At 49.2% G+C, this 19,179-nt stretch overlaps 1 protein-coding gene across 1 annotated transcript in view; it reads right to left on the bottom strand.

The window, feature by feature from the left end:
• BOP1 (BOP1 ribosomal biogenesis factor) overlaps window positions 1-19,179 on the bottom strand; it is a 62,853-nt gene that overhangs the window by 20,977 nt on the left and 22,697 nt on the right. The gene's annotated exons all lie outside the window — the stretch shown is intronic.

Here is a 19,179-nt window from a genome sequence, read left to right as displayed (position 1 = left end):
AGGCCGGTCAGGAGCTGGCTGGGGAAATCAGGGTGACAAGGGGGTGGCAGGAGGGACCAGCGCAGCAGCCGCAGCTCAGGAAATGGTTACCGGCATCAAGAAGGAGAACTGGGGATGCAGGGGAAGGGCACCTGGTTGCATCTGTGTACTTCATTTAAGAGACCAACGTTTTTCATCGAGAGGAAGATTAATTTATGAAATTTTATTTTGTTTTCCACGAATACAGTATTGGCAGTGAGCTCAGAAGGGCTTAAAGGTGGTTGGAGAGGAGGAAGAGAACTCAAATAGTGGGCGGCAATAGCTTTATGAAGGCATCTGGCTGGCTGAAAGGGGATGCTGGGCCAGGTATCTCTCTAGCTCGGTGCTGCCATGGACACATCGGCTGCACCTTAACAACTGACTGACTGCAAGGGAGGACATTTATAGATCAGTACAAAAGGACGGATGAAAATTCACTCTACTGCCTAAGAACTACACCGTTCCTCAAACGTTAAGACAAATCCAGCAGCCGAGTAAGCTTTAGATCCGAGTGTTTCTAAAAAAGCATAAGGCATAAATATTGGCGGCCCACCGGGATGCCTTGTCTATCTAGAGAAAAATATTTGCTGGTGTGTTAGTTCTGTAATAGTGAAATTGGTTCTAATCGTGCAAAGGTTCTGTATACTTGTCCTAAGAAAATCTGTATGCCAAAAGCTCTGCAGACAAGAATGCGGTGGAAAGGTGGAGGCTGGATTCAGGCTTGTACTGCAGAACAGGGCTTAACCAACGAACCAACCAACCGTTCCTAAGCCTGCGCCAAAACGTTGACAGCTGGAGCAAATTTGACTTTGGCCTTCCTCAGCACAACCGAGTGTTAGGTCAGACAGCAAAGGGAGGCCCAGGTCCCCAGACTGACCAAGTCCACCCTGCCTAGTTCTTGCTCTCAGACCACTTCTACACAAACTTCAGCATCTGAGGAAAAATAGTCTAATGACACCATTCAGAGTTGCTGCTGCCATATCTAAAGATAGCCATTTTGACCTGGAACAACAGCAGCATCATTTAAACACTCTGTTCTCTTTTTCACTGTTCCCCCCACAAGAACATTAACTTCAAATGGCACAGAATGAAGTGGCTTTTGCATAACCAGAGCTGTTTGGATGGTTTTTTTGGTGCCTTCGAGCAAGTCTGGACTGCTGGCCACAATCCATGCAATTTTTCTGGCTGCATTTTCAGAAGCAGCTTGCCCTGGCTTCTTCCTACCCAGGACTGAGAGAGAGGGGCTGGCCCCAAGTCACCCAGCTGACTCCATGCCTAAGCCTACGGTGGGACCAGAACTCAGGGTTTCGAGTCTGTTGACTCGGAAGTGGTGGTAGTGAGCCACTACTCAAGAGTGGCTCTCAGAGACTTAGCAAGTAAAAATGGTTTATTCCGAGAAAACATGAACACCCACTTTCAGGGCAAAGCCCCCCTAGCATCTTTTTTAGCAAAATTTGACAATTTGGAGGCACAATATGCTGTACCAAAGAAAAAAATATGGTTTATCCAGCAGCAAAGTGGAGAGATTCAATCACATCTATCCATGTGGTCACTAAGAGCTGACACCAACTCGATGGCACTTGGACAACCATGCCTATTTCTCAGACAACGAGCCCTGCACTTGAAAACTTGAGTTTCTGAAGTAGTTCCTTTTCCGATACAGGCTTTCTTAAGTCATGACAATAATTGAAGCATGGCAGTCATATCAAAACCTAGAACAAACAGGAGCAATTTGTTGCTTCACAAACCATGATCATTACTTCACAGAAATGGACAGCAAACAGAACGGCCCCATCTGGCACACAAAGCAATCTCTGGCTGTCAAGATCTAACAGAAACATCAGCATCCCTTGCTCAGAAGCAGCTCCCATCTCTGCGTGGTCACTGGTCCTCCACCCCTAGAGTCGCCAGAGGTTCTGCAGGGCCAGCTTGGGGGACAGAAGCTCTGTCAGGTCTGACCATTAACAGGTGCAATGTGGAGAACAGAGCTTTGGAAGCTCCTGGCCTGAAAGAGATAACTCACATTATGTAAGAATAATGCACATTTCACTGGACGTTCTCTACCACCTTTCAGAGCAGCTTTCCTCAAAGACCATGCTGGCCGGGAGTTCTAGGAGTTGTGTTCCCAGCACATCTGGAGGGCGACACACTGATGAAGACCGCTTTAGAAAATGACAGAATATCCAAGTCAGGCACACATATACTGTGGCTGGAAGCCCTTGTTCAACTCTCTCGTCTCCAAGCTACTGTAAACTTAGCAACCCATCTCTGTTTTTGAATAATCTGCAACAGCTTGCCACTCTCCAAAACCTTTCCCGTAACCCAGCTGAAAACACCCCTGGCTCTGGATCACACCAGCACCAAATGGTTAGAACTTACATGTGGAAGATGTGGATGGGGAGGAAAGAGTAGAAGGCCTGAAAGGTGCCTGCTCCTATAAGCCAAGTATTTCTGAGCAGAAAATAAAGGCAGGCGATCTGGGAAAGGGAAGTGACCTGGCAGCCCATGCAAAAAAGTTAAAGCAGAAGAAGAAAACGGGTGAGCAGAAAGTTCCTTCTGCTTCACAAGGCTGCCGTCAGGCCACCCCGGTTCGCCGGAATGACCCCTCTGCAGCCGCGCAGCAGCGCTGTTCAAGAGACGTGAGCAGACGCGCAGCGCGCACAAGACGGACATCAAGAAGGGCAGCCCCTGTTACTTGGTCCTGACCAAGGTTATTAGCTTTGTCATGAGCAAACACAGAGACGGGGAGAAGCAGGGAGGGGGCACCAAACCATTCAAGCAGTGAAAACAAACATGGATTACAACCAGAGAACTTCAGGAAACAGAACCTCAAACGCCATTCAGCACTTTACCCTGCGCTGATGCAGTCTGAGTTGGGAGCAGCTGAAGCCGAAGCTGTTAAGGGATGGATCCGTGGGCGCCGTAAAAATTGCTCAGGATCTCCACGAAAAACAGAACTGCCTGCCAATATCGTAAGGCCTTTAATAATGTTCATTTTTACTAATTAAGTAAAAGAGCAACAGGAAAAACAAAATTATTGGAAAGGAATAGAATACTTACTATAACTACATACCTAGCAAAAGAATCCCTAGCTCATCTATGTTGCTACTGACCTTTTTTTTAAAATTGTTGTTGTTGTTGTTGCCTAAGCTTTACACTGAGCTGAGGGTTGAAGTGAGAATTCAAAAGATGAAATTAGTATCTTAAGGCTTCTATACAAATCTGTGGAGCCGCTGCACCTGGCAAACGCGAATACAATTTGGACACCCCACCTCACCCACCAAGTAATACAGCACAGCTTGAGGAGGTGCAAAACAGGCAACTGCCGGGTCTGGAACAGCCCCTCGTGAGGAGAGAGCACGGCAAAAGGCAGATCGGCCGGGGAAGGAGAAGGTGCGCAGCAGACGGGGAGGGCCTTTTCCAGTCTCCCGGGGCACCAGAGCCCGTTCACTAAAGCTGAGTTGGGGGTGACTCAGAAAAGGAAACTCCTTCCCCCAACTGGTAAACTATCCAATTTGCTTTCTGAAGAGACAGAAGTGGCACCTCTGTATGGCAGCAGCTGTCTCCCTCCCACAAAGCTTGCAAGCCTGTTGCACCCAGAAATTCATATGCAAATGAAAACCCCAACAGGTTTGAGGGCAAAACTAAACCTGCTATTATCTAAACCTGAGAAGGGACAGATGCCAGGTTGATTCCTAAACCTGAACAGCAGGCATGGAAGTGGGGAGTTCTCTTCTGCCTGGGGCGGGGGTGGGGATGGAGCAACAAGATTCCCAAAAGATCTGGCTGTAGCCTGAGGATGCCTCTCCATCCCCTGCCCTGCTCCCCACAAGGCATCTACGTCCTCACCCCGAGGTGTACAGCCAAACCAGGGTGCCTTCCCACCCTTCCTGTGGCTTCAAAGGAGCTGAGCCAGCCCCAATGTTCCAGATCAACTAGCTGGGAATGGAAGAATAGCAGTCAGGTCCAAGGGACCCCAAGCACCAGCCAACTGCTGGGAGATTTCTGGGGATGCTCTTCCAAGGGACTACAAAGGAACGCTCCTTCTGGCACTAATTTTAGATTAAGCCTCACACATTTGGATTCAGTGGAGCTGGTGGGAGCAACTCTATGACAGGCACAAATGTTTGGGCTTTTAACCATTCCCCCAGGGTCACACCTTTATTTGAACTAAAGGTGGGAATGCCCTCACTCTTCACAAGCATTGATCCACATCAGCATCTCACCCATATATGTCTACCCAAGGGGCAGAAGGTGCCCGCTCTTTAACCCTCCAGTGCAAAGGTATCAAGAAGCGGGCCCCGTCCACCCCACAAATGTCAGAATGATTGTGACGCTTCTAGGCAGACATTTCTTCTGCCAAGAGCAGAGGCTGCGGGCCAACTGGTCAGCTTTATGGACTTGTTAGCCAAACAAGCGTCCAGGGAACCAGGCTCTGGCAACAGCTGAGGTGGCGCAGGCAACAGGTAGCTTCCTGGCTAGTACCGTCACCTACAGGGGGACAACTGACAGAACTGTCTGAAGCAGAAAGCTGCAGGGGCCCGCAAAGGTGGTGGCTGGTGTGGGGGAGGCCAAAAGTGAGGGTCCCACACAAACTAAATCCAGAACCAGCCCCCAGCAGACAGCCTTCGAGCCTGGGGTAGAGCTGGCCTTTTCTCCCAGCTCCCTCCATGCACACAGCACCCCCAGCACAGGTCTCCTTTCGGCATCACAAACTCTTGGCCAACGATGAAAGGAACCATGGTGAAAATTGCAGGGTAGCTCTTGAAGTTGCAAGGGTCTTGGGGAGGAGAGCACGAGCCTCCTTTTGCACACCTTTCCAGAGCTGCCCACAGGCCGGATGCTTGCTGCTCGCTCAGCAAGGCCAGCTCACTCACCAGGCATGGAGATGAGCCGTGCTCCTTTCCAGCTAGCTCACTTTCCCCACTCAGCTCCAGGAAACCCAGCAGCAGACCTCCCACACCACTCCCCACTCCCCCACATTACTGTTTTTTTTTTTAATTAACACGCCACCTTACCAGAAGTGAAACAGAGGAAAGACCCTCCTCTGGGGGACACAGCATGTGGGGAAGAGGGGGAGACTGTCCAAGGCAAAACCAGCGCTCAGTGTTCCCCGCAAGGTCTCAGGAGGCCTACCGTTCTGGGCCGGCCAACAAAAGCAATTTCTGGCAGCGAGGCAGTGAAAAGCATTGGAGGGCTGCCGGGTATTACGAGCACCATGTAAGCTATGGGTAATGCCGGATGCAAAGACCAAGTATGGACCAAGGAGGCAGTTCCGTATGTTTTTTCTTCAGTCAGACTGGGTTAATTGAAGACAGGACTATTAAAATCTATAACTGAAAACAGCAAGAATAAAGCTGGATGGAGATCAACTTTCCCATTTTGTAATTCATATTGTTTCTAGATGAAACGTGCTTGCTAGTTGGTAGCTAGAACAACGAATCCCGCCAGATCGCTATTCAGTATAGCCGCGTTCCCCAGCCCGGTGCCCTCCGGATGAGGCTGGGGGGAGTTGGAGTCACCTAACCCCTCTGCAGGGCTGAGTGCGTGAGCCAAAAGCGTGCAGGTCTTAAGGCATCTAGTCTTCACAACTCTCCCCTGGCAAGCTGCCCGGTGAAAGCCAGAGAGATCGGGCCCGGGATTACCCGGATGGCGGGGCAGAGACAGTCCCGTGCCCAGCCTGGAGGAAAACAGCCCGAAGAGGAGCTCTCTTCCCTTGCCTTCATCGCCTTCTGTTCGTTCTTTCGGGAGACTGAGTTAGTCGAAACAAGGAGCTGGCATGTTGCGAAACAAAACCCTGGCGTCCAGCTTGGTCAGGCTTAAGCAAGCGAGGCCCAGAAAGGAAGAGAGAGGCTCGTCTTGAAAGCCTGGTGCAGGCAGGCAGGCGAGACGAGCCTCGGACAAGGGCAGCCCCGGTCCTTTGCAACGCAAGGGTCCAGGAAAGAAGACACCCAGGCCCGAGCCCTGCGTAAACATGACCAAACTCTTGAGCTTGGTAGAAGCTAAATGAGCTTGCTGGGGCTGTGATAAAGGAATTTCACATTTTCAGGCTGAGTCCCAGATTTCCTCTGAGGGTGCAGAGTTCCCAGTGAATGGCTGCCAGCTTCTGCGGGCAAGCTATGGTTCTGAAGCTGGCTGGGGAAGGCTGAGAGGTTGGGAGGCTCGAAGGGGTGGTGAGAAGCAAAGGTATCAGTAAGCTAGAATTATAAATAAATACAAATTGGGAACATTAAAGATTGAATTAACAGCAAAATTAAAACTCTGAATAACTTCTGAGCCCAAAGGAGGGCTAAGTGAGACAATAGGCTTGAGTTGTAAGCAGAGACACATCAGTCTGGTTGTAGCTATTGAGACTGAAATAAGGGCCACCTGGACAGTGTGTGGGACATGATAGGGAGTGACCCTCTCCCTCTGATGCAATTCTTACAATAATCTGCAACTGGGAGATGGGTGCCACTGACTCATTCCTGGAAATCAAGATCTTACTGTTGCATAGAAATATACCATCTCTGACTGTGTAACTCCAATTTCCTGGTCTATCACTTCTCTTTCTGTGAACGGCAGCTTCAGAATTATGACACGAGATCTGTTCCTCAAATCTAACAACATTTTGTATTTTTCAAGTGAAAAACATCATCTTGATTCCAGCTTTCTTGTGAGTTATTAATAAGGACTCTCCACTGGAAAGGAAAACTTAATAGGACTAGCTTATTCACTTGAGATTTCCAGTGGCACAAGCAGCTCTCAATCACGTCAGGGGACCCTGGCGGAATTTGCCCTGGTCCTGGCTTTCCTTCCTAGCTCATCTGTCACATACAAACCCATTTTTCTGAGGATCAGATCCACGGCGCACGCTCAAGTGACACACGCTGGAGCAGTCGGATACTCAGAGACCGTCCCACAGCCATGTCCCTGCTATCCTCCCTCCTGAGTCTGAGACTAGAGTCAGTGCGCCTTTTGGAACAGAGCAGAGACACTTGTCACACAAACCCCTTTGGCGGGAGTGATATTTACACACAGAGTTGCGTTTTTGCAATTTCTATCAAGCAGGGGGAAGAATTGCTAAGAACAGTTTTTTTCTTCTTTTAAACTATGGGTCGCTTTGGGGCATACTGCAGAGTTGCAAATACAGGAAGGAAAGGAGAGCCAGTTCGATCAGTGACACCGCGCCCCTCCTATCTGCAGTTCAGTCCTGATCCGGATTCCTTCCTCTTTACCTCCCAGGAACCCACAGGCGTCTGGGGGTGGCGGTGGTTGGGGGCCAGCTGCCCATTCAGAAAAGCTTTCAGTCCCTACTCATTCCTGGAGCAAAGCCCGTGAAAGTAGGACAGGCACTAGAACCCCGAAAGCCATAATACGGCACAATTAATTAGTGGCAGTACATGTTTAGGTTCTCCATTAGAAGAACTTCATTGAACAGGGGTGGGACAGGCAGCAAAGTCGATGTATTCCTCAGTCTTACACAGCGTCTCACTCATGTTTCAAGTGCTGCTTCTTCATGCCAGGCCCTTGGCGCCCAATGCAAGATCCAGGCACAGAAGCAGCGTTAAATCAGAAGAACTGTGGCAATGCTTCCTTCCTCACTAGCAAGCCCTGCAAGAGCGGGGCTGGGAGTTAGAACTCCCACAGAGGGCCAAACATATGGTCTGTATGGAAAGATCAGCAAGTAGGGAGTGCCAGCTGATATCCCGAGACACAGAGGACCACGTCCCAAGATTACGAGTGAAGGTGGAGCCTTAACTGTAAGGGATCCAGAGCAGAAGACAGTGCTGCTGATATTGTCCAGCAGGGTTTCTCCACCAGGTTCCGTGGCACCCTCGGGTTCCCTGGGAGATCACGATTTATTTTAAAAATTATTTCAAATTCGGGCAACTTCACATTAGAGAGGTAAGTTTCATTCTTTATTTTTAGTTTAAGAACTCTGTCGATCCATTTGCACAGACCTACCCATGAAACGAATGTAGTAATTTTGTAACTTCTGGTCTATATTTGAGCCTGAATGTGCCGGGGTTCCCTGAGGCCTGAGAAATATTTCACAGGTTCCTCCGGGGTCAAAAGGTTGAGAAAGGCTGTTGTAGAGAGTAAGAAAGATGGCATTCATTCATTCAGGTGCCGCCCAACTTCAACTGACTCTGGGCAGCTCACAAGAATAAATAACATAAAATGGCAGAATACGAAAAATTAACGAAAACAACTACAAAAACAACTACAAAATAATCAGAAGCGGGCAATCCAACAACAGAGCAAACATAAACATGCTTCAGCTTTCTGCTCAGGCTTGTATATTCCCATCAAGGTCGTCTTCCTTACTCTCTACAGATATGCAGAACTGTTTAGGAGGTGAAGCAAAGCATCCTGATTTAGAAGAAAAAAGTGCTACACACTGAGCATCCAGTCTTCAAAGCTGCACTGGATGGTAACAGCAACGCCTGTTCAGTAGAGGCACTCATGGACATCAGCACAATTTGGACCTTGGCTCTCTTTTTGTACTCTCTCCAGAAAACACTGTCTTCAGAAAGAAGAAAAGAAGATCCAGGAAACTACAGACCAATGAGAAAATTCTAGAGCAGATCAGAAGGAAATCAATCTGTAAGCACATTTAATGTGGTCATCAATCAAAACCAGCATGCAGAAAAACAAGTCTTCCCTGACAAATTTATCTAATGTCTTAAGCAGGTAACTTCCTTGGTAGATTGTGGAAATGCGCAGGCGTAGTACATCTTGATTTTAAGAAGGCACTTGATTCAGAAGTCCATTTTATTCAGTACAAACTGAATGGCATGACAATTAAGTGGATACTTAACTGGCTCAAAAAACTCTACTACATGGTTCATCATTAAGTTGAAGGGAAAGTAGCACACAGTTCAGTTCTAGGCTAGCTTTCAATATTTTCATTAATGACTTGGACCAGGAGTCATAGGTAATACTTACAAAATTTGCAGATGACGCAAAACTGCCTGGGATAACTTAATACTCAGAAATAAAATTCAGGAGATCTAAATAATAGAGTGAAATTTACCAGTAGCCTGGGGGTTGCCTGGCACGCTCTAAGTACACATAATAGTTTCCAACTCATAGGAAATAGTAGTTTCATGTTATTCTGTGCTAGTCAGAGTATTGTGTCCAGTTCTGGGCACCACAATTTAAGAAAGATTCAGATACCTATCATTCAGAGAAAGGCAACGAGGATGTTCAGGAGACTAGAAACTATGGAGAGAGATTGAAGAAACTGGGAAAGTCAAACCTTGAAAAAACTGAGGGAGTGATATGATAGCATTCTTCAAATCCCTGAAAGGATGTCCCACAGAAAGGCCAAGCCCTATTCTATAGTTCCAGAGAGCAGAACAGGAGATTCTGATTGAATGTTAGGAAAAAAATCGTAACAGGAAGAGAGGTTCAACAGGTAAACTGATGGTCCAGGGTGGATTGTGCAAGTGGAGGCCAGAATGGCATGTGTTTGGGATATTTTATTTTGGATTTTTGCATGAGGGGGGTTGAATTCATTGATGAAAACAGCCCCTTCTACTCAAGGTTCAGCTACCCAGAGAGCTACCCATGGGATCCCTAAGTATTAATTCGCCGGGAGGCAAATATGGCTTGATGGCAGGGGGAAGAGCTACTGAACTGGAACAAAGGCCCTGAGCTCCCCACTCACAGAAAACTACTGAGCTCTAAGCCAGGGGAAAGGGAGTGGACGAGCAGCCATCTTCACCACACGATCCACCACAAGACGCATGCTGCCTGCACCCCCATTTTGCACCTGGGAGACTCTTCAGAAACACGTGTGGCCCTGACCCTGCCCCTCTGGTGGGCCTGCCTTGGCAGCCTTTCCTTCCTCGATTTAGTTGCTGGGAGGGAGGTACTCCCCCCTCAGGGAGGCTGGATTGCCTGGGCTCCGTCTGCAGCTGCCTGAATGAGGGTCTCTGGCTGGGAGAGGCCCGCGGGAGATGGGATCCCCAGAGCCGTCCAGGACTAATGCTCAGGAAGAGCTTGGCGGCGGCAGCAACAGCAAGAGCCGCTTCCTTACAATGTTGCATGTTGCTGCGTACCACTTGCCCCCCTTCACGCTCCCCCCTCCCCAACAAAGTAGCTCCAGCTGTCAATGGCCAGATTGGAAGTGCAGGTACGGGGCTGGCGCGCTGCCCGCCTCCCTTGTGTCTGTCTGGTGAAAGAGGAAGCCGGCCCACCTCTGGAATCCTTCACTCTCTCCTCATTGCTACTCTCCGGGTCCCTCTGGGGACTGGGGGTCAGTCTCGCTCGCTCGGTCTCTCTTTCTTCCCCTTGCCCCTCTCCGATTACAATGCAGGCAGTGTTCCCTCCAAATCCCCCACCGCACGTTAATTCTGTTCTTCTGTCTCTAACGACCAAACCGCCTTCCTGTGCCTTCTGTCTCTCCATTACTCCTCCGCTATTTTTTATCTCCAGCAAACAGTGCACGTCAGCTCCAATCGCAGGGAGTGGGGCAGGAAAGGGGAGCGTGCGGCGGCGTGCAGAAGAGGGTGCAGAAAGACCACTGTTCGCAGACACAGAGGCCTCTCGGCACTGGGAGCCCCACAGCCCCCGTGCGAACAGCAGCAGCAGCAGCAGCTTAAGTCTCTCTCCAGCCAGGAGGCACCAGATCTCCGTGTCTGAAAGGCAGGCCCTGGTCAGTTACGCAGAGTCAGGGAGCACATCAGTGGCGTCAAGTCACACCAATCATGGCTCTGTTGGGATTGCTGATGCCACCGAACAGCCTTCCCCAGTGGCTGGGGATAATGGGAGTGTGAGTCCAGGACATTTGGAGAGCCTCAAATCCGAGAAGATGGCAGACCCCTTTTTTCTGGCTGCAGACATTCCCTCGGCCCTTGGGCATCCAAACTAGGTGTGCCCCTTCTTTAAAAGGATGGGGCTATTCAACAGTCCAAATCCAAAACATTTTAGCAGGCCTAGAAGAAAGCCAGTCAGGAGGTTTGCCAACAGTGCAAATCAAAGCAGCAAGTGCAGTAAAGAGTATTCTGAGCACATTCATTACACAAGAGTCCAGGGAGAACGTACTGAATTCCGATGCACGACGCGTTGTCCAGAGCAAAGGACGTACGCGCACAACACACATCCAAGCTCTTGTAACGGGGCGGAGGAGGGGGCAACAGAAGACGGAGAGACCAGGAGGAAATGCAAGGAGGGAGGTGCAGAGGGTGGTAATTCCCCCCCCCACCTCACCCCCAACCGTGGGTGTATCTACTCCTCTTTCAGGATAATATTCTATGCACCGGAAGAAGAGGCTGTAGACCACAAAAGCTTACACCATATAAATTTATTCATTTTTACAAGACCCTTGTTTTTTCCTTTTAAAGAACATGAATGTATTTAATTAAGAAAAAACCAATAAACGCACCACATATAAAAAGCCAATAAATCTAGCTTATGGATCGCTGCAGATGCAGTCATTGGTGACTCCTCCGCTGCACCCAGAAGTTTCCCAAGTCGCATTCGTGGGCAAATCAGTCAGGCAAATACAAAACTGGGTCTTTGGGGGAACATGGTACTGTTAGGGCAGAACGTTGGGGGGTGGGTTCCATTCTCATAGGAAAATGAGCAGAAAGGAGCGAAAGGCACATGATCAGCTAGCAAAGGGGATTTGGTAACTCTGTGAAGCCCAGAGTTTAAGGTCACCCAGCTGCTCCACTGCAGCGAATGAGGTGTGCCCCAGGGCAGCCAGTGGGGAGAAGAGGTACCCAGACCATTAGCGCCAGCGCTTACAACCCTTGAGGCCACCAGGAAGTTCATTCTCTGTGGATTTTCCAGCCTCACCCAGACCCACAGTCTTCTCTTCCCCTCCCCTCCCGAAGATAATCGCTCCTTTGCATGGCCTGAGCACCCAGCCTCCTTCTTGCAAGAGCTCTCCCATGCCAAGCCTTGCAAATTCCCCTTCTTTCCAGACTGATTTAAGTTTCCCTTCTGCCTCCAAAATTCCTGGCGTTCTGGCTTCAGCTGTCACTATAGCAATTTACTGTTAATATTGGCCTGGCCTCCTCCTAGCCTTGACGACAGCTGGACTTTTCCATTCTAAGCATCCCAACGGCCGCTCCCAATGGAGCTGTGGCACAGAATTCATCATTTTCTCGCGTTCTAGGACTTGCCAAAGTTTTTCAGTAGAAGACGGAAACCCTCCACTCTGGGTCCATGGCTAATGGGCCACCCGCTGCATGGCACTGGACAGACAGGGCACTCTGCTGGGGTTGGGGTTGGGGTGGGGCAAGCAAGAGGACCACCTCCAGCCCGGCCCATTAACTGCTGGGCTGCAGGGATGGCAGCACTTTGGTGCTCCAGAGACCTGTAACACAGTGAAAGACTCTGGAAGCACAGTGCACTCTCTGCCACCCACTCTTGGAGCTCTGGCGAAAGACTCTCTGGCTGGACAGACTGTTCCTACCAGAGACGGTCCTATCCCAGAGCAGCCTGGAGGAATGGCAAGATCCTCTCAGAACCCCTCCTTGACATCACCCTGTAAAGGGGCTACCCTGCCTTTCTGGCTATGCAAGCCAGGCTCAACTTGTTATTAAGCTAAGAAAAAAAGGAAAGGGAAAAGAAAAGAAATGGAGGCAAAAAGGGAAGAATAAAGCACAAAGCAGATAAGAAGGGAATTTACAAGCATTCTGCTACATCATTTTAAAAACTACAAGACATTGTTAAAATCCAAGTAATATACGAATATCAACAGGAAAAGTCAGCATAGTATAAACATAAGATTAGGAATTACAGTCATTTCTATCTGGGTTCTTACAAACTTCATGTTAAGAGAAACCCACATTTCTGAGGGGTGTAAGCCCACATGATAATCCGAAACTGGTTTCCAAGAACTGAATTCAGTTCTGCGCCAGACTTACCAGACGCCACTCAGTAAAGGGTGACTGGAGAGACATGGATGGAGCCCAGCGCTCCTGCCTCAAGTACAGCTGGCAGACAGGCTTTCCTGCCAACACCCCTTGCCCTCCCAGAACGCAGAGAGCTTGGCTTGAGCAGGAATAGGAATCAGGAGCCACCACCACCAAACATTTGGGCATGATACCAATGGAAACCATGAAGCTGTAGATCAGCCAAGGAGGTGAGAGACTGACACCTTTGCATCTTCCCTCATCCTCTCAAACAGGAGTGCACCAATCTCAACTTTTTCTCTGTACTGAGCATTTTACAATCCATCCAGTTGGAGGAGTTTTGGGGTCCCAAGAATCATGACAAGGCAAAGGAATTATTAGATAGTAATAGTTACCTAATTATTCATGAACACCCATGTATTCATGGCTAAGCAGAGATAATTAAGTTCCCTCCATCCTGGGTTCTATTTTACTGCAAGCGTCTGCCCCTTTATTCTCATCTGGCTCTTGTACTAAATGACACATCTGGGCTGTTCTTAAGCAGCTAGCTCCATTTGCGCAGAAGGCTGATTTTCCTTCATTGACTCCCTGCCAAGCACCCTCCTTTTCCTGTGTGTCCTGCTGCTTCTGAACAGGCAGGATAACTGACTGCAAAAGAACGAAGGGTGATTTGGCCTGTGGCTCACCAGAGAGGTGCCACCCCAACCATCGACAAAAGTGCAACTGAGCAGCAAAGGAACTGCCAAGCCCGCCATGTCAATATTCTTCTGGCTTAGGCAAATACAGGCTCTCCTCTTCAGAAAGACCATTAAAGACAGATTTCCTGCAGGAGGCAGAGCAAGCCCACGGGGGCGGGGGGGGGGGCCGGTGCTTCCGCCAAGACGCAACTGCAGAACTTCAGCCATACTGGAAATCATCATCAAAGCAAAACGGCGGGCCTCTAGCAGAGAACCCACTCAGAGGAAAAGGCGTTTGCACAGTGTGTTGTCCTGCCATTGCCGTGGCGACCCGATTCCAAATCTTTACAGACTGGAGGACCCCACGTGTTGCCAGATGTTCCTTGTCCTGAGGCATCTGCTCAGAGAAAGGGCACGGGCACAAACTAGGAGAGAATTCCCTCCATTCTGCCTAACAAGCTACATCAGCTTTGCAGCCAGAGGAGACTGGAAGGAGGCATGCCGTCCAAAAACACTGAACACACAGATGTGCAGAGGCAGCAAAAACACCACTTGTTCATTTTGGAAGATGTCTCTGTTGTTTAAATATGTAACAGGAACTGGTAATCCTTAGAATCATTCTCTTAAATATTCTTTTAAAACCCCTAGGATTTACAGAAGTTGGGGATTGTAACGTATCTTTTTTTAACAGCCAAATTCCATACCTCTTGCGACGTTACGTCAAGAGAGTCCAAGACCAGCAACTGCTCTGTCAAAAAGAAGCTCCTTCAAATATCACGTCTAATGTTAATTCAACTGCTTTGAACCATTTCCTAAGCAGGTAATTCCCATTTTCCAGAATTTCACATTTATATTGTCACCTGCTTCTAGTTGGAGTGCCAGGAATGGCCACAGAGGCAGGTAGATTTACAGCAGAGAGGCAGTAGTGCTCTACGTTAACGGCACTACAAATGCTGGGGAGCTTTCCCAGACGCCATTTGCTCTTAATGACTAAAACACCCCAATCTGGACAACTGCCTCAAAGAAAACATTTTGTGAAGGCTGAATATGAGGAGCGGGCCACTTGCCCTCCTTCACAGCCCTCTTTCTTCCCCTGCTGCAGGTTGTGTGGCTCGTTTGCTTGAGGAATACAGAGCCGTGAGCGCTTAAGCACCATCTCTCTGGTGCGTTTTTTCCAACGCACCAGTTCTCTACCCCAAGTCCTTGACTGGACATTAGCAGGAAGCCTGCCTCTTCTTTTGAGTGAGTGGGTGGGTGGGTGGAAGTCAATGAGACAACTTTTGCCCCTTCCAAGTCTGTGATTTGATTTCTCCTTCATACACAGAGCATAACAGGTTTGCCAAGTTTTTCCTTACTTTCAAATCGATTCTCCAATTTCTCCAAGGCAATTTTTACTCCCTCCCTCCCTCCCTCCTGCTGAATCCGTAACCTTCAGAGTTCTTCTTCTCCCCTCAGCCCACAGTTTGCTGTATGAGTTCAGTCCTAACGCCCAGACCACACTCTGATCCAGCAACCTTTTAAATTGCTCTGACAAGTGCCGTGCTGGCAAGGGCCTGTTCCTGGGAACCCGAGTCTCAAGTGGGGCCTCTTGCAGAGGGGTGCCTAAACTGCTCCCTGTAACTGGCATGCCACTCCCCTTGCCGAGATCGGAAGTTCAGCCTCCTTAACAGGAAGTCTCCAATGTGTCAGTCCAAATGCATTTACGAATTATATAAGGATAAATAATGATGACAGAAGAGAGGGTAGCTTCCCACGCAGAACTGACCAAACCTCCAACTGTCTGCAATTCAGGAACCCTGATTCTAATAAGGATCAAAGAGAGAGAAGAACTTCCTTGGTTCGGGAAGCCGGGGAGGAAGGTGGTCAGGGCAAAGCCTCCTCCAATGACTCCAGAGAGCAGAAAGGGAGGGAGGCAGTGGGTGTCAACCTGGCACAGCAGGGGCGCTTATGGCGGTGTTAATGTGGAACAAGGTGCCTCTGCGGCCTCTTTCCCCAAAACAAGGAGCACAGCAAGAAGCCTCCTTGCCAGAAAGGTTGTGCAGAAGTGGAGTCGCACCTGAGGAGGAGGAGCAAGGTTATGGATAGACCTTCAACATCTATCAGGCTGGCAGCTGGCTCTATCGAAGCAGATGGCTGCAGCACAGTGACTTAAGGGAACACTGCTTTGGAAGCATCCTGAGACTGGCTGGGGGAGAAAGGGCTCCGCACTGTCTCCTGCTTTCACGGTGCTCTCATACAAAGGCCCCCAGCCAAAACAGGCTACTCCCTGCTGCATGTGGCGAGGAACCCTTAATTCAAGAATTGTACCTTTGTTGAGCTGGATTTTTACCTTCACAATTGTGGATAAAATCCTCAGGATTTAGCAGCAGCACAGCTACTCTGTGCCAAGGGGCAACGACGCTCAGTTGTGCCCCAGAGCCTTTCCCTTTATCTCGAGGAATTCCTGCCCTTCTATCAACGCAAACTGGGCCCAGTGCAGAAAGAGAGCTATTGCTTGTGTTTTTTATTCCTTCTTTTTTCTCAGTTCTAAAATCTACACCCCTTGCATTTTCTTCTCCCTGTAATGTTTTTATAAAACCCAAGGATTTCCAGCAAAGTTCCTTACAGACATTTCACATGTATTTCAACTGGCATGGAAACCATTCTCCCCAGCCTCGTGGCCAACAGGTTCCCCTTCCTCCTTCCAGGCTCAGCAGAGGCCATGGCTGAGTCTTAGATCGTCTTAGAAAACGTTCTTCTGCTCAGCCTTTATTTTCTTAAAATACAGTTTTTAAAAATAAAAGATTTTCCCTTTCTAATGCACAAACATTGCCCAGGATGCCCTGGCCACAGAACAAGTTGATGGTCTCTTTGCAGTCGAACACCAAGGAGAGCCCCATTTTACTTCATCAGCACACGCTGGTTGCACTTAAAACTAATCTCAGCCCGCCAGTGAGCTTGTCCTGATGACTAGTGCCCTACACCAAGAATACGCCTTCGTGCCAAATGCTATCGCCAGGGAGCTTCACGCTCAGCAAACAAAGAAGCAAAACCCTTGGTGAGTCTGAGTAAACTGAGTAAAGTCTGAGTCAGTCTTGGTGAGTCTGAGTAAACAACCCCTGGGTATCAAACGAACCTGTGACAGACACATTATCCCAGCCTCTTAGAACAACAATCTACTGGCTGCTGGGAATAAATCAGAAACCATACTGCAGCCACAGGAGGCAGAAGTGGCCTGAAGGAAGCGGCGGGCAGGGACAGGGACAGGGACAGGGTAATGCAGGACCTTGGAAAAGCAGACACGGAGCATCAGCCTCAGTGCCAAGACACTCTGGCCCATGGCAAGCAGGAAAGCTCCCCGCTGCGAAACGTGCACAACACAAACGCACGCAGAGGGAGGCAGGCCGAGCTCACCTACTGGGGGGAGCGACTCCGACCATCCCAGGTTTTCCGTATTCTTTCTGGGAAGCAGCATCTTGCTACCCAGCAACTCAGCAAGCGGAAGAGGCAGAACCCGGGTCTCCTCTCTTTCAACTCCCTCCTCTTCCAGACACGTGTCTGTGTTTTCTCAAAGAGGCTGACTAGCGACGGGGAAAGCAACCAAATATAACAGCACTAAAACATTTTAAGTCCTCCACGGTTTCTTTTCCACTGGGTCCATGGAGGCGTTCAGTTTATAAAAACCAGGAGGGTTCCCAGGTTCTCGGATTTTCAGGGCAAAATGCCCTTTCTTTGGTGTTTCCGCCCACCCTCTTTAATCCTATCACCTACAGAGGAATTGGTAACAGAGGGGAGAGCGCTTCGTTCCACAGATGTGCTCCCCAGCCACTTAACAGGCTAGACGCGCTGCACTGCTCCTGAAGAAAGCCCACAAACTATATTGAGGCCATGTGTTTATTAGTCCCACCAAAGTCTACAAACAGCTGCAAGGCTTTACATTTTGCCAAGCAAGGAAGGAGAAATACGCCCAATATTTGAGCCATGCCTAATCCAATGTTTAGCAAAAGAGCACAAACAAATTGGGCCTTACAAGTGGCATTAGGGTGCATCAAACTTTTCCTCAAAATACCAAATAAGCATATAGCTGCTGGTCCTCTGATTTATTTTGGAAAAATAAATTCCAGCCGTTAAATTAAAACTGGTCACCTAATTTGCAAGATACTTAAATCCCAGAATAGAAGGAAAACAGAAGAATAACTGGATACAAACATCTTGAACAGCAGCTACATCCAGGGCCTTTATCTGGATTGTTTACTGATCTCCAGAGAAGAGTTCTTGGAACCACAAATGCTTGCAACTATTTTTAATTCGAGAACAGCCAAGGCCTTACTATCCTTCGGTGTCCAGGGCAGCGGGTCCAGCTAGCTGAGAAAGGAAAACCTCCCCGCGGATTTCAGTGAAATGAACGGGGGTACTGGGGAAAGGAAAGGCCTGTCAATTTGTGCTGGGCTACTAGGGACACCAGGAAGAAAAATGTTTTTGCTGCTAGCCAGACAGTGACCTCGCTTCTGTCCTTCACGTTCGATGCCTCTGACAGGATCTGGGTTAGATGTTACGCGTCAACAGGGCTTGCCCGGCAGCTTGCAGAGTCAAAAGACGTGCACTTGGCACAGAGACTCGTGCCACACTGACGTTGGGATGCAGGGCAATGGGTTTCAAGCAAGGAAAGCCCCAAGTGGTGGGTAAAGGCTGGACACCATCAGCAGATACAGGGGCCGAGAGCCCCCAGACGCAGCTGGCTGGTCTACATCTTCCCTCCTTCCTTCCTTCCTTCCTTCCTTCCTTCCTTCCTTCCTTCCTTCCCTCCCTCCCTTCCTTCCTTCCTTCCGGAAATCGGGTTCCGGCAGCAAGGCAAGGATCCCTGCAGACCCCGAAATGGAGGCAGATGTCTTTCCAAAAGGGCAGCCCGTAAGCTGAGACGGATCCAACACGCAGAGGGGGAAAATAAATGGGAAAAAATTTTCCACTCTTCACCTCAAAGCTGCTGTGGGTTTCTCTCCCTTTCTGGGTCAGAGAAAGATGATCGTTTCAGCTATTCACTGATGTCATTTTTTCCAGGATAAAGAAATTCTCCCTGCCAGCCCCCCTCCCTCCTTTTTCTTCCACATTAATATGCTTCTATGCAAAGACCTCAAGATTCAGTCTTGGGACGGGAGGGAGGAGCGGCAGGCAAAGTAATTCTTTCCCTCTTTACTGAGGGCATCGCTCACACCCTTTCTTCAGCCCGGGCCTCCCACCACACCCGCTTCAAACTAAGAGGGCAGCTGTCTGCTTGGAGAGCCCAAAATAGACATTAGCCTGGACTTCCTTGCTGTGCCAGCCTCTCTCTCCAGCAGGCACCACGAGCGAAGTTTTCCCAGGTAAAGGCGGCTGCCAGCTGGCTCTGCCAGAGCACGGTGAGTGTCCATGTGCACCCCCCTCTCTGAAGACAGCAGCACTGGAGCCACCATCCTACCCTGAGGCAACACACGGGCAATGCAGGTTTGGATGCCCCATGCGCCCCAGAACTGGGGGGAAAAGAACGAAAAACCAGCCCACAGGGCACAGCAAAAATCTTAAATGCCAGGATGCAAGTGTCTCCCCTCGGCAACCAAGTGAGCTTTTATTTATTCCTTGGGAGAGAGTGAACTTTAAGAATTCTGTTATAGGAA

This window comes from Candoia aspera, chromosome 3 (assembly GCF_035149785.1).
Source record: "Candoia aspera isolate rCanAsp1 chromosome 3, rCanAsp1.hap2, whole genome shotgun sequence".
NCBI classification, from domain to species: Eukaryota; Metazoa; Chordata; class Lepidosauria; order Squamata; family Boidae; genus Candoia; species Candoia aspera.
Note: the sequence above shows the minus strand (reverse complement) of the source record. Positions and strands in the feature narration are given on the sequence as shown.